Source organism: Ovis canadensis, chromosome 6 (assembly GCF_042477335.2).
Source record: "Ovis canadensis isolate MfBH-ARS-UI-01 breed Bighorn chromosome 6, ARS-UI_OviCan_v2, whole genome shotgun sequence".
Lineage (NCBI taxonomy): Eukaryota > Metazoa > Chordata > Mammalia > Artiodactyla > Bovidae > Ovis > Ovis canadensis.
Window position 1 is genome coordinate 60,284,053 of NC_091250.1, and position 12,164 is coordinate 60,296,216.

At 44.6% G+C, this 12,164-nt stretch overlaps 1 long non-coding RNA gene across 1 annotated transcript in view; it reads right to left on the reverse strand.

The window, feature by feature from the left end:
- Positions 1 to 9,488: 9,488 nt before the first annotated feature.
- Positions 9,489 to 12,164, reverse strand: part of LOC138442448 (uncharacterized) — a 28,710-nt gene continuing 26,034 nt past the window's right edge. Inside the window, exon 2 of the long non-coding RNA XR_011257685.1 lies at positions 9,489 to 10,826. This is a non-coding gene — a long non-coding RNA (uncharacterized lncRNA). The remainder of the gene's footprint in view (positions 10,827 to 12,164) is intronic.

Here is a 12,164-nt window from a genome sequence, read left to right on the forward strand (position 1 = left end):
TTTCTGGGGCTGCCCAGATAAGATACACATTTTCTATCACAACTAAGTCCTTCCTGACCAGATCTGCAGCTGAAATAAATGTTTTACAAGACAATACGCACCTTTTCTATGTGATATTCATTGTTCCTCTTTATATTTTTTAATGTTTGTTGCAAACCACATAAAATGGCTTCCTAAGCCACACAGGAGTTTTATCCTACCATTTTTAAACACTGCTACAGGCCACAGGGAAGCAAGAGGGTTTTTAACACTGGGAACTGACAAAATCAGATATATTTAGGATGGTAATTTGGGCAGCAAGGTGGGAGGTGGACTGGAGTTGGGCACCTTGGGATTAGGGAAGCCTGCTAGAAACCAGAGCCCATAAAAGACATGATCCGAGTCTGAACTAAGGTAATGACCCTGAAGATAGAAAGTAGGACAAAGTTCTGGAGCCTCTGAGTCACAAAATCAACCACCCTGAGTGACTTGTTACAGGGACAAGAGAAAAACTTCTAGATGGAAAGGCTGATGGGATGATTCCCCAGTGGAAATGTCCAGGAAACAGCTGCAAAGATGCCTCCAAATTTCAGAAGCTATGTCTGGAGATGGAAACATGGAAAAAGATGTAATTAGCAGAGATATGATCATTAAAGCCTTGCAGAGGGGGATGCACTGTCTTAGAAACAGCAAAGAGGAGAACAAACATGGAAATACCAAACTGAAGAACCAGAGAGACCATCAAAGACACTGGAAGAAAGATCAGTGGCCAGTCAGGAAAAGATGGTCATCATCACAGCCTCATATTATCCAGTGTAATACTTTATATCCGTTTCCATATTTATTTATTGTCTGCCTCCTCCACTAGAATATGATATACTTCTGTTATCTCCAGAACCTAGAAGAGTGTCCTCAGCACATATTAGGACTGAATGAATAAAGAAAGCAACACAAGCCAAGGAAAGAAAGTATCCCAAAATATGGGAATTGTCAACATGGGCAATTACTTTAAAGAATCAAGAAAGAAGACTGAAAATAGGTCATTAGTTTGAAAATTAGGTCATTGGTAATCTTAGCAAAAGCCCTTTTAATAAAGAGTTGGGATAAAAGCTAAATTAGTATGGCTTCAAAGAAAATGGGGGTGAGGGCAAGGGAATAGAAGGCAATATCAAGAGAAGTTCAATTTGGGAGAGGAGATGGAAGCAATATGAGATCATGTATAGGCTTAGGTGAATAAGCCAGAGGGAAGAAATTGAAGATAAAGAAAGAAAAAAGAAACGGAATAAGCCAGTGGAAAAGGTAGAAGGGATTAGGGAGACAGGCATACAAGTAAAGAGGCTGTCTTAGTTCATTATAGCTGCCATAATAAAATGCTATAGTTCAGGTGGCTTATAAGCAACAGAAATACATTTCACACAGTTCTGAAGTCTAGTAAGTTTCAGATCAAGGCACCATCAGGTTCAGTGTGTGGTAAGAGCCCATTTTCTGGTTCATAGTCCGTGTCTGCTAGCTGTGACCTCACATGGTAGAAGGAGTAAGGGATCTCTGTGGGGTCCCCCACACAAGGGCACCAATCCCATTCCTAAGGGCCCCACCCTCCTGACCAAATCACCTCCCAAAGGCCCCATTGGCTTCTACTATCACAGTGGTTTTAGGATTTCAGCATATGAATTTTGAGTGGACACAAACATTCAGACCATAGCAGAAGTTGGCTTTAGTAAGTCTTATCTGTTACAGAAAAGGAGAGGAGAAGGAGTGGGTTGCCATAGGTAAATATTCAGATATATGCAAAGAAAATGAGGGAACCCCTAGTTGGGTTCATTTTTCCTTTGTGAAAGATGAGGTAAGATTAACTGCATAATCTGCATAAGGTGAGGAATAGCTTGTTTTGAATGGGCTTACATGGGGAATCCAAATTTGGGGAAAGCAAAGAGATTTCAGGAAGCACTGAAGATCTAACCAAAACTGGAAACCATGATGTCACGGTTATGGTGCCCATCAACATGGTTTTGGATCTCCCTTTTGTGATGCCGAAAGCCCAGAGCAGAAGCAGAAAAAACATTGGGTTCACCATGCATCCACAGGGCAGACTAGTGAGGACTGTTCTGGAAGAAAGCCTATCCTTCTCTACTAACAGGAGCAGTCCCTGTCTTAGTCTCACTGTCCCTTCAAGGTTGCTGGGTCCTCCGCACATCATCATACCTCTGTGAGCTTCTTACCAATAACTGTGGATCATAGTATTGTTCTAGTCTCACCAACGTATGAAGGGGCCTAACTAGGAAAATTTATCTGAACTTTTGCCAGCTCCTAAGTAATACTGAGGTCATCAACCTTGCTGTTTTTTGGAATAAGTCTTGTACCATCTTTTTTAATACAGCTGAGCAAGGATGCATTGAACACCCACTGGGCACCTGACAGCCTCTTTCTCTCTATTTCCCCTGCCTTTGGGGAGTCCTATTTTTGATCTATGTGTGCTCAATGCTCAGTTGCTCAGTTGTGTCCATCTCTGCAATCCTAAGGACTGTACCCCACCAGGCTCCACAGTCCATGGGATTTTCCAGGCAAGAATGCTAGAGTGGGTTGCCATTTCCTACTCCAAGGGATCTTCTCCAGCCACGGATCCAACTTGCATCTCCTGCATTCGCAGGTGGATTCTTTACCACTAGCACCACTTGGGAAGCCCTCTGACCTATAGAATATGGACAATTTACATAGTAGACTCTTAACTCATTCAGTATCTATTTAAATTACTTCCCCATGAACAGAACTTCAGCCAACTCTAATGCCTTAGAGACACAATGAAGGAGAGAGAAATTTGCTTTTGTTAGCGAACTCCATAATTACATGGAGATGTGTCCACCTGGGTAATAGCTCATGGAATTTTTTTTTAACGTTTTATATAAATATTTCAGTTTCTTACCTTGCTAGATTGACTTTTTCTTAATATTAATTGCCTCCACAGTCTTAATCTATAGTAACATTTCTAACCAGTGTCCCTGTACATTTTTCTTTCTTTCTCAGGAGGCTGCTACTGGATAACTTAATTTAAAATTTTAATACAATGAATAAATATTATTTGCCTTCACTCTAGGAGGGGGACAAGTGATTCTCTGGAATGTTCATGGCAACTCTTCAACAGTTTACTTCATGAAATAGGTTACTGGGTTTCAGTTTGGCCCACAAGTTTCATAAACTAGGAAATCCATATCTCCTTTAACCAGTGCTGATCACTATCATCTACAAAAGGAACTTATAAACCCTCACCTTAAATGTTCCTGTCTGTAGACACTGAGTTTATGAATGAGGTGTCTTTGCAAAAAGGATTACTGGCAACCTTTTACATAACGAGTCTCCTCCTCTGTTGATTCACAGATTCCAAACGACAGGGTCACCTGGGACACTAAGTTGCACCCTGAATTATTCCTTTTTGCATCATTGGAGCAGCTGCTCTGACCACACAGCCCATCTCTCTCTTGTGCCAATACAGAGGGCGATCTTAGGGCCCCCTCACTTTTTAAATAAGTTCTAACTCCTCCTATCCCTGAGCACGTGTTCTGTTCCCTGGATAGCCCAATTTCTACTGCTGAAACTCAAGAAGCTATTAAAGTCTCCTCAACCTGGCAGAGCCCCAGGACCAGATGGTGTTCTCCCGATTCTTATAGAGCCTTTATTAACAAAATGACACCAAGCCTCACTGGCCTCCATAATGACGGCCTTTTCCCTCCCACGGAAGACCCTGGATGGGAGGACGACCTGTTGATTGCTGTGCTTGTCATTGTTGTCAAAACATCTCTTGACCTCTGAATCTTCACTTGTGTCCCTCCAATCCCTTGCAGGGCATTGATAAGAACCATTCTCTCCCCCACAAAAGGAAAGAAAGCCAAAGCAAGCACTCAAAGCTAATGAGAAGCATAAACAACAGACTACAGAGTGGGGCTTGCTAGGAACTCACCGCCCCTCTTTCGGGATTTTGAACGGTTTGGCAGTGATGAAGCTCTCAGCAGCCACTCTCAGAAAAGTCAGAGCTGTTAATTGCGAAGTTGGCCTCGTGGGATTTGCATGGAGGACTCGCTTTCTGTCGGTGTAGTTTTTCATCACGAGCCGATGCAGCATGCCACACAGGACTCTGAGTGTCGGGCTACATCAGGGTGCCCGGAAGAGCTGAGGGAGTCAGTAATGGAATACGGAATTTCTCACCTCCAGGTCACTGGTTCAAATGCAAAAGGCCATGGAGAGCCGTTATCTTCCCATGGACTCTGGGAGTGTTTTCAGGCACTATCAGCTGCCACGAATGACGCTCGTGTGACAAGCACTCACTGCACAGCATCTCAGGGAAGAGCTTGGAAACTCACGCTCTCTGAGGTCACACGGGCTTGAAAGCTGAGGCTGTAGCAGCCCTTTTCCACCTGTTCCGTGATCTTTGCCAACAACATCAAATGATCCTAATGCAAATCCCTTCTCCACCCATTTTTCAAATTACTTTAACGTCCCACAGTTTTGGTTGCTCAGACTGTAAAGAATCCGGCTGCCAATGCAGGAGACTTGGGTTCAATCCCTGAGTTGGGAAGACCCCCTGAAGGAGCGCAAGGCAACCCACTCCAGTATTCTTGCTTGGAGAACACCTTAGACAGAGGAGCCTCTGTGTTCCATGGGGTCACAGAGTCGACACAACTTAGCAACTAACATTTTCCATTTTTCCACTTCCACAGTTTTACTCTCACCTAATTTTTGTCCATTTGTGACAGGCCTGTGGAAATAGCTTAGCAGGTGAAACTTTTAAGATGCCCCCCAAATTCAACTCCCACGTAGGGGAAATGGGCAGAGCTCTTGAAAGCTGCCTGCACACTCTGTTCATAAATGTTAAGTCACCAGGGAATTTTCTCAGCTCAGGACCTTTTCTTGCTGAATACTGAAGTTATTTCTGGAAAAACAATTCTTATTTCCAAAGAAATATGGCTGGTGACACAGAAACGTCCCTTCTTGTTTATCCACTGTCCATCCTGAGGTCAGCTCTTTGGGGTTTAACTCTTTCTTCACCCTTACTGAGAAGCTGTCCTCCCCCCTTACCTCTCACTGGAACCTTCTCTAGAAGATTCCTCAGACCCGGAACTCAATTTCTGCTTTGAAGGCAGCATGGTCTTTCCGGCAGGTGGCACAAGTAGGCCAGTGAACCTTCTGGATCCCATCCTCCCCGTATAACCCAGGAGAGTGGCTGATACTGGTAAAAATGACAACATAAATTACATAAAGCAACTCTGCATGGTGGCCACCCTGGCATGTGTTCATTTCTGCATGCAGGTCATGCCCTTCCCCAGGCTGGCTCTTTGGACAAGCTGTTTCCTCTTCTTGGAAGCCCTTCCAACTTCCTGTGCCCCCTGAACACCTGTTTTTTCCCCTCAAATCTCACCTACATCACCAATTCTCCTCTCCTCTCTCTGAGGAGGACAACACGTACCAGTGCCCCTACAGCATAGACACTGGCATATGTGACCTGGGTTAATGTCCACCTCCCCCTCTGGACCACAGACCCCCACAGGGTGAAACAGCATCCATTTCTCCCCTTCACCTCTGAATCCAGGGCTGAGCACAGAGCTGATACGTCATGGGCACCTCCTAGGTCTGTATCAAATGAAGCAATGACCCTATTTAATATTCACAACCCAATGAGGAGGTGATTTTTTTTAACTCCTTTTAACTGAGGATGCTGAGGCTCTGAGAAGATAAAGCACTTGGCCTAAACCACACAGATAATAAGCTGGCAGAAGCAAGAGGAAGCAAGGTTGGAACCTGGGGCCATGAGACTCCCAAACCCTGCTCTTTCCTACCATTTTATATGACCTAGCTCCCAGGCCTCAGTCAATGCTGGGCTATGAGTGTCTCAGGTAATTTCCTAGCTTCTGACATATCTTAGTCAATTTAGCAGGGTGGACACCTAGGTTGCATCCATCCAACTCCACACACACCACTGCCCACAGTACCAATCAATCACTCTTCCGCTGAGCAAAGTAAGACCTTTGATTCCTTATCTATACCTATATAATCATGATCGATACAACGCTCCCAGCCAGGGCCAGGACTAGGACAGGGGCACACTTTTCTTGGGTGCCACTTTTCTTGGGTGCCAAAGTTAAGGAAGCATCAATATCTCAGTAACTGGACTTCCCTGGTGATTAAGGCAGGTTCAAAATCTGCCTGCCAATGCAGGCAATATGGGTTCGATTCCTGGTCTGGGAGGATTCCACATGCCTCAAGGCAAGTACGACCCTGTGCCACAACTACTGAGCGTGTGCTCTAGAGCCCAGGAGCCAAAATTACTGAACCTCCAGGCCACAGCTACTGAGCCCACATGCCTTAGAGCCTGTGCTCCACAAGAAGAGAAGCCACTGCAATGAGAAGCTTGCACACACCAACTAGAGATTAGACCCCATTCACCACAACTGGAGAAAGCCCATGCATAGCAATAAAGACGCAGTGCAGCCAAAAAAAAAAAAAAAAACCCACTCAGTAACCAAGATAATATTTTAATGCAATATGTTAAAAAAAAAAACTGACAGAAAAAAAGTTGATGAGCGAAAAGCCAAAATCTTAAGTCAGAACAGGATGGGTGCTACCAATTTTTCTCCACCTCAGGCTTCAGTGTGGCCTGGCAAGGCAGCGCTCTCTGCAGCTCTCACAGGTGAGCAGAGGTGGCAGATGAGCTGACACCTCCTTGCCACCCCACAGCGTGTCTGCCTGGCGAGGAACGTCTGCCTGACTTACCTCACGGAGAACTCAGCAGAGCAACGTGAACACCTGGCATTTTGTTTGCCAATATGTGATGGTATCTGTCCTCCCCATCAGACGTGGAACTACAAACCTGAAAATTATAAGAGCTCTCTTAAAAGACTGGGCTCTTTATTTAAAATATATTTTATTGATGTAGAGGTGATTTACAATGTTGTGTTAATTTTTACTATACAGCAAAGTGATTCATTTATGCACATATATACCTTCTTTTTCATATCCTTTTCCATTATGGTTTATCACAGGATACTGAACATAGCTCCCTGTGCCAAACAGAGGGACCTTGTTGTGTAGCCATTCTCTGTATAACAGCTTGCATCTGCTAATCCTAAACTCCCAATCCACCCTTCTCCACCCTCCCCCCCACCGCCTTGGCAACTACAGTTCTGTTCTTTATGTCTGTGAGTCTGTTTCTACTACATAGATAAGTTCATTCATGTCATATTTTAGACTCACATATAAGTGATATCATATGGTATCGTCTTTCTGACTTACTTCACTTGGTATGATAATCTCTAAATCCATTCGTCTTGCGGCATGTGGCATTATTTCATTCTTTTTACAGCTGAGTAGTATTCCATTGCATATATGTAATATATCTTCTTTATCCATTCCTCTGTTGATGGACATTTAGGTTGTGTCCATGTCTTCACTATAGTAAACAGTGCTGCAATGAACATTGGGGTGCATGTATCTTTTCAAATTAGAGTTTTCTCCAGATATAGGCCCAAGGATGGGATTGCAGGATCATATGGCAACTCTATTGTTAGTTTTCTGAGGAACCTCCATACTGTTCTTCATAGTGATTCTACCAGTTTACTTTCCCACCAACAGTGCAGGAGGGTTCCCTTTTCTCCACACCCTCTCCAGCATTTGCTATTTGTAGACTTTGTAATGATGGCCATTTTTACTGATATGAGGTGTACCTCATTAATTTTGATTTATACTTCAAGACTGAGCTTTTGTCTATCAAAGCAGTACACAATCATGTAAGATGATGTCAGATTAGGTCAATATCTGTGAAGGAAAGAAAGGAGATGAGGAAGGAACACTTTCACGGCACAGCTTCCAAGGCCATCTCTTACCCCATAGTCTATGTGAACAGTGCCCCCTAGAGGAGTGGAGGCCACATCTCAGGTGCAGAGATGGGCAGTAACCTAGGCCGATAGTGGCCACTTTACCTAGGTGGTCAAGGAGGCATGTTTCAAGGAAGGGACATACACAACTTGAAGTCTAGATGTAGGCAGCTCAGAGCTGAGGGAACTAACGCACCAGGCCTGGCAAGCCCTTGGTGTCTGTTTTAATCAGCTCTTACTGCCATAACAAAATACCACAGACTCTCTGACTTAAACAACAGGCATGTATTTCTCACAGTTCTGGAGGCTGAGAAGTCCAAAATCAAGGTGCTGGTTGATAGGCTCCTGATGAGGGTGCTCTTCCCAGCTTTCAGCAGGCCATCTTCTTTCTGTGTCCTCACATGACAGAGAAAGAAGCAGGTTCTCTGGTGTCTCTATATCAGGACACTAATTCTGTCATGAGGACCCCCCCAACCCTCATGACTTCATCTAATCCTTATTATCTCCCAAAGGCGCTGTCACCTTTAGGGGTTTACAGCTTCAACATGTGAACTTGGGCAGTGGGTAAAGTGACCCAATTCAGGCCAGAGCAGAGTCTAAGAATTAGAAGAAAGACATGAGTGGTTAGACATAGTGACCCCGGGAGAGGACTGCAGGGGATGAGACTGGACATCCTGCAGGATCTTGAAACCCATGGTAAGGAGTTTGGATTGAAATGTGTCGATAAAGAAAGCCACAAGAGGGAGTTAACTGGAAGATGGTTGATCCAGTTCCCATAGGGCAACATTCACTCTGGCTCTGGAAGACAGATAGCTGGTTGGAAGGGAATAGCACAGAGAGTGGGTAGTTTAGTAGGAGGTCCAGCACTGGAACAGGGGGAGGCAGAGAAGATGGAGAGGAATAAACTGACTCAGAGTTAGAACTGATAGGACTTGGTGATGCATTGGGAGAAACAGGGAAAGAGAGGACAATTCTTGGGTTCTGTGTTAAGCAACAGGATAGAATGACTGAGGTAATAAAAGACTGAGTGAAAGACATATGTGAGTTGCAGTTTGAGCGAAGGGAGCATTATTCCATTCTCTATGGAGCAGGGATTCTCCACCAGAGATGAGGGTATGGCACTGGAGGGAAAAGTAACCTATGTTCCTACGGAACACCACTGGCTGAAAATAATCATCCAAAATTTGAGTCCATCAATCCTCCCACTTGAGTCTTACTCGTGGCAATAAAGTTTATTCCCAATAATACTGCTGCAATTTTTTACTCATCATACTTGTGTTTTAGAATTACCACAGCAGTGAAATTTATATTCAACAGCATTATTACAATTTTTGGCTGCTAATGAAATTATTGTTTCTGCTTGTGATGTGTGTGGAGCTATAATGATAAAAATTTCCTCTCAAAAATACCACTGCAATGTTGATGTCCTCAAAACCTGCCATAAATGACAAACTGCAGAATGCCTGTGAGCAGTTAAACTCTCTTCTCAGAAGAGCTGGGCATCCTGTTTACATCACAATGGGATCTAGCCCCATTAGTAGAAGAGAATTAAAATACTGAAGCTTGAAACTCACAGACCAGGACTGAGGTTTCCAAACGTTATTTCCACTAGTAAAGTAAAAGAATTAAATTGAGCACAAATCCCCAGAATGTTTTTTAATTTATAATTTAATTATACATTACTTCTGCATTAATATACTATATATATTATAGCCCATGAACCAAAAAGAACTTGAAGAGGATAAGATACAAAATAAAAAGATATTGTGAATTCCCTGGTGGTCCACTGGTTAGGACTCGGCCTCTTCACCCTCTCAGGGACGGCTCAGGTGCAGGGGATGTGGGAAGACCATCTTCATCTGTTCTAAATTGGGAGATTTTTGAGCGAGAAGTTTAACTGAACTGGGCTTTGCAGTTCATAAGACCAACTTTGAAAGCCACCACTCTACAGAGCAGCTAGGACTCCTTGGGCACACCAGTTACAAGTAATCCATATGGGTCCTTCCATTCTCTGTACTTGTCATTTATTCCTGTTTCCCTCTTGACTTCCTCCAGGTTCCAGGTTGGAGTCACTAAAACAGCCTCCAGTGATGACCTATTAACTGTTCAACTGGTATCAGGCAGACATTCAAACCTAGGAATGTGGTCAGATACAGCAACAATGTGGGGGTTCCCATAACCACTTTCATATGAAAAAAAAAAAAGATTTCCAGAAGAAAATACGAAACTTTCCAAGACAGGATTAGATAGATTCTAACCTGCAGGCACAAGGACCCCGAAGTCACTCAGAGAATCCTGTTATCATTGCTCTGATCTTTCCCATCAGTATTCTGGCCTGGAGAATTCCAGGTAGACTATAGTCCATGGGGTCACAGAGTCGGATGTGACTGAGTGACTTTCACTTTGAGTTTCTCATCAAAGATCCAAGATAGACCCCAATAACATGACCCCTTCGCTCAAACAGACCCTGGCGTTCTAAGCCTGGATTTGCCATGAATTTACCAACCAGTCATGGGCAGGTGACTCAGCCCCCTGGGTCAAATCCCGTACCTCCGTGGAGACTTTTCCCCTGAAGGAATTCTTCCAAAAGAGGAACTGCTCCAGTATCTCACTCTGACTTCCGCTCTTCTCTCCAGTCTGTTTCGGAGCATATTCCCAATCTTTGGATGCCTGTTCAAATCCCTCGCCCAAAAGCAAACTCAAAGAGTGGTCTCTAGGAGTTCCTAGAACAATGATTATCTGTGCGATTCACTTGACAGTTAATCCTGGGAGGCCTTGTAACGGTTGCCCTGAACTGTTATTGTGGTGGTGGTAAAGTTTTCATACATCCTTCCTGAAACCCGAGGGAGACTAGAAGTACCTGCAGAGCAGGAACTCTTTTACATCTTCCCACAGGGAACAACATAGCGCTTGGCACAGAGGAGGTTCCCAGAAGACACTTGCTGAATTCCATGTGCTTCCAAGGTTATTGTCAGTTTCCTTTAAATCCTGTGAAAGGGAAGAGAAGTTCCCACCTGGTGGGGCCAGGCCGAGGAGTGAGTCGGCCAGCTCAAGCCCAGCACTGGCCACAAGTCAGAAACTACCAGCTCCAGACACATTCATCTCATAGATGCATTTGACAGTGTTAATCAACTTTAAATTATTAAACTTTGTTGTCAACATTCAAACCTCCAGGGATGTCTCTCATATACACACACATACATAAGCAATCAAACATAGAATGCCTGCTTGTTGAGAAATCAGAATTCATCACTCTACGTGCATTCCTACCTGGCCACAACTGGTGAGCTTTTCCCAGGTGGCACTAGTGGGAACAGGTCAATGCAAATAGACCTAAGAGACGTGGGTTCAATCCCTGAGTCAGGAAGATCCCCTGGAGGAGGGCACGGCAACCCACTCAAGTATTCTTGACTGGAGAATCTCATGGACAGAGGAACCTGGAGGGCTATAGTCCATAGGGTCACACAAGAGTCGGACATGACTTAGGACACATGAATGCAAGGAGCAACAGTCTCCTCTGAAGATGCAGAGATTTTCTTGGTTCACAGGGTCCTCACCATTCACAAGGTACCTAAACAATTTTAAGTGGAGATCTGAGACAACGTAAGGAGTCTTGTTTCCTAAAATCCGTCATCACTCATTTGTCAGAGAGACAGTGTGGAGTGGTGGGGACTGTGACAAACTGACAAGGACAAGCTGTAGTCGCCACTCACCTGGCGCGCTTCTTGTGCACCCCTGCCTGGCGCCTACAGTCACGTGCGTGTCTCATCTTTAGTAGGTGCTTCGGAAACAGCAGTCTCCTGACCCACTTCCCCTGCCCTTATGTTCGTCTTCTAGCTCTGATTTATTCTGTCTCTCAATAACCTAATTGTTTCTCTTGTGTCCTTTTATTTCCCTTTCAGATTTGTATTCCCCTGCCCCTTTCTGCCTGTGGGATCCTGCTGGTAGGACATTGGAATCAGACCTTACCTCATTCTTGGAGTCTCAGCTACCACAGCTTGACCGCTGGAGAGCAAGTAAATGAGCAGTCCAGTCAGGGAAGAGCTACACCGCCCAGAACAGAATTAATTCCCGAGGCTTGCGGGACCTGGCAGAACCAGAACCTCGCTCAGTCACAGGACCAGGAGGCACAGGAAAGGGGAGGAAGGGCAGCTCTTTGGGGATGTGGACTTCGCTGCTTCAGCCCAAGGTGGCCTCACATCTGTTATGCCCGCAGCCCTGGCTATTTGCCAAAGGAAAGGAGGAAGGAAGGAAGGAGGGAGGGGAAGGGAGGAAGGAAGAAAGAGAAGGAGGAAGGAAGAGAAGGAGGGAGGGAGAAAAGGAAGG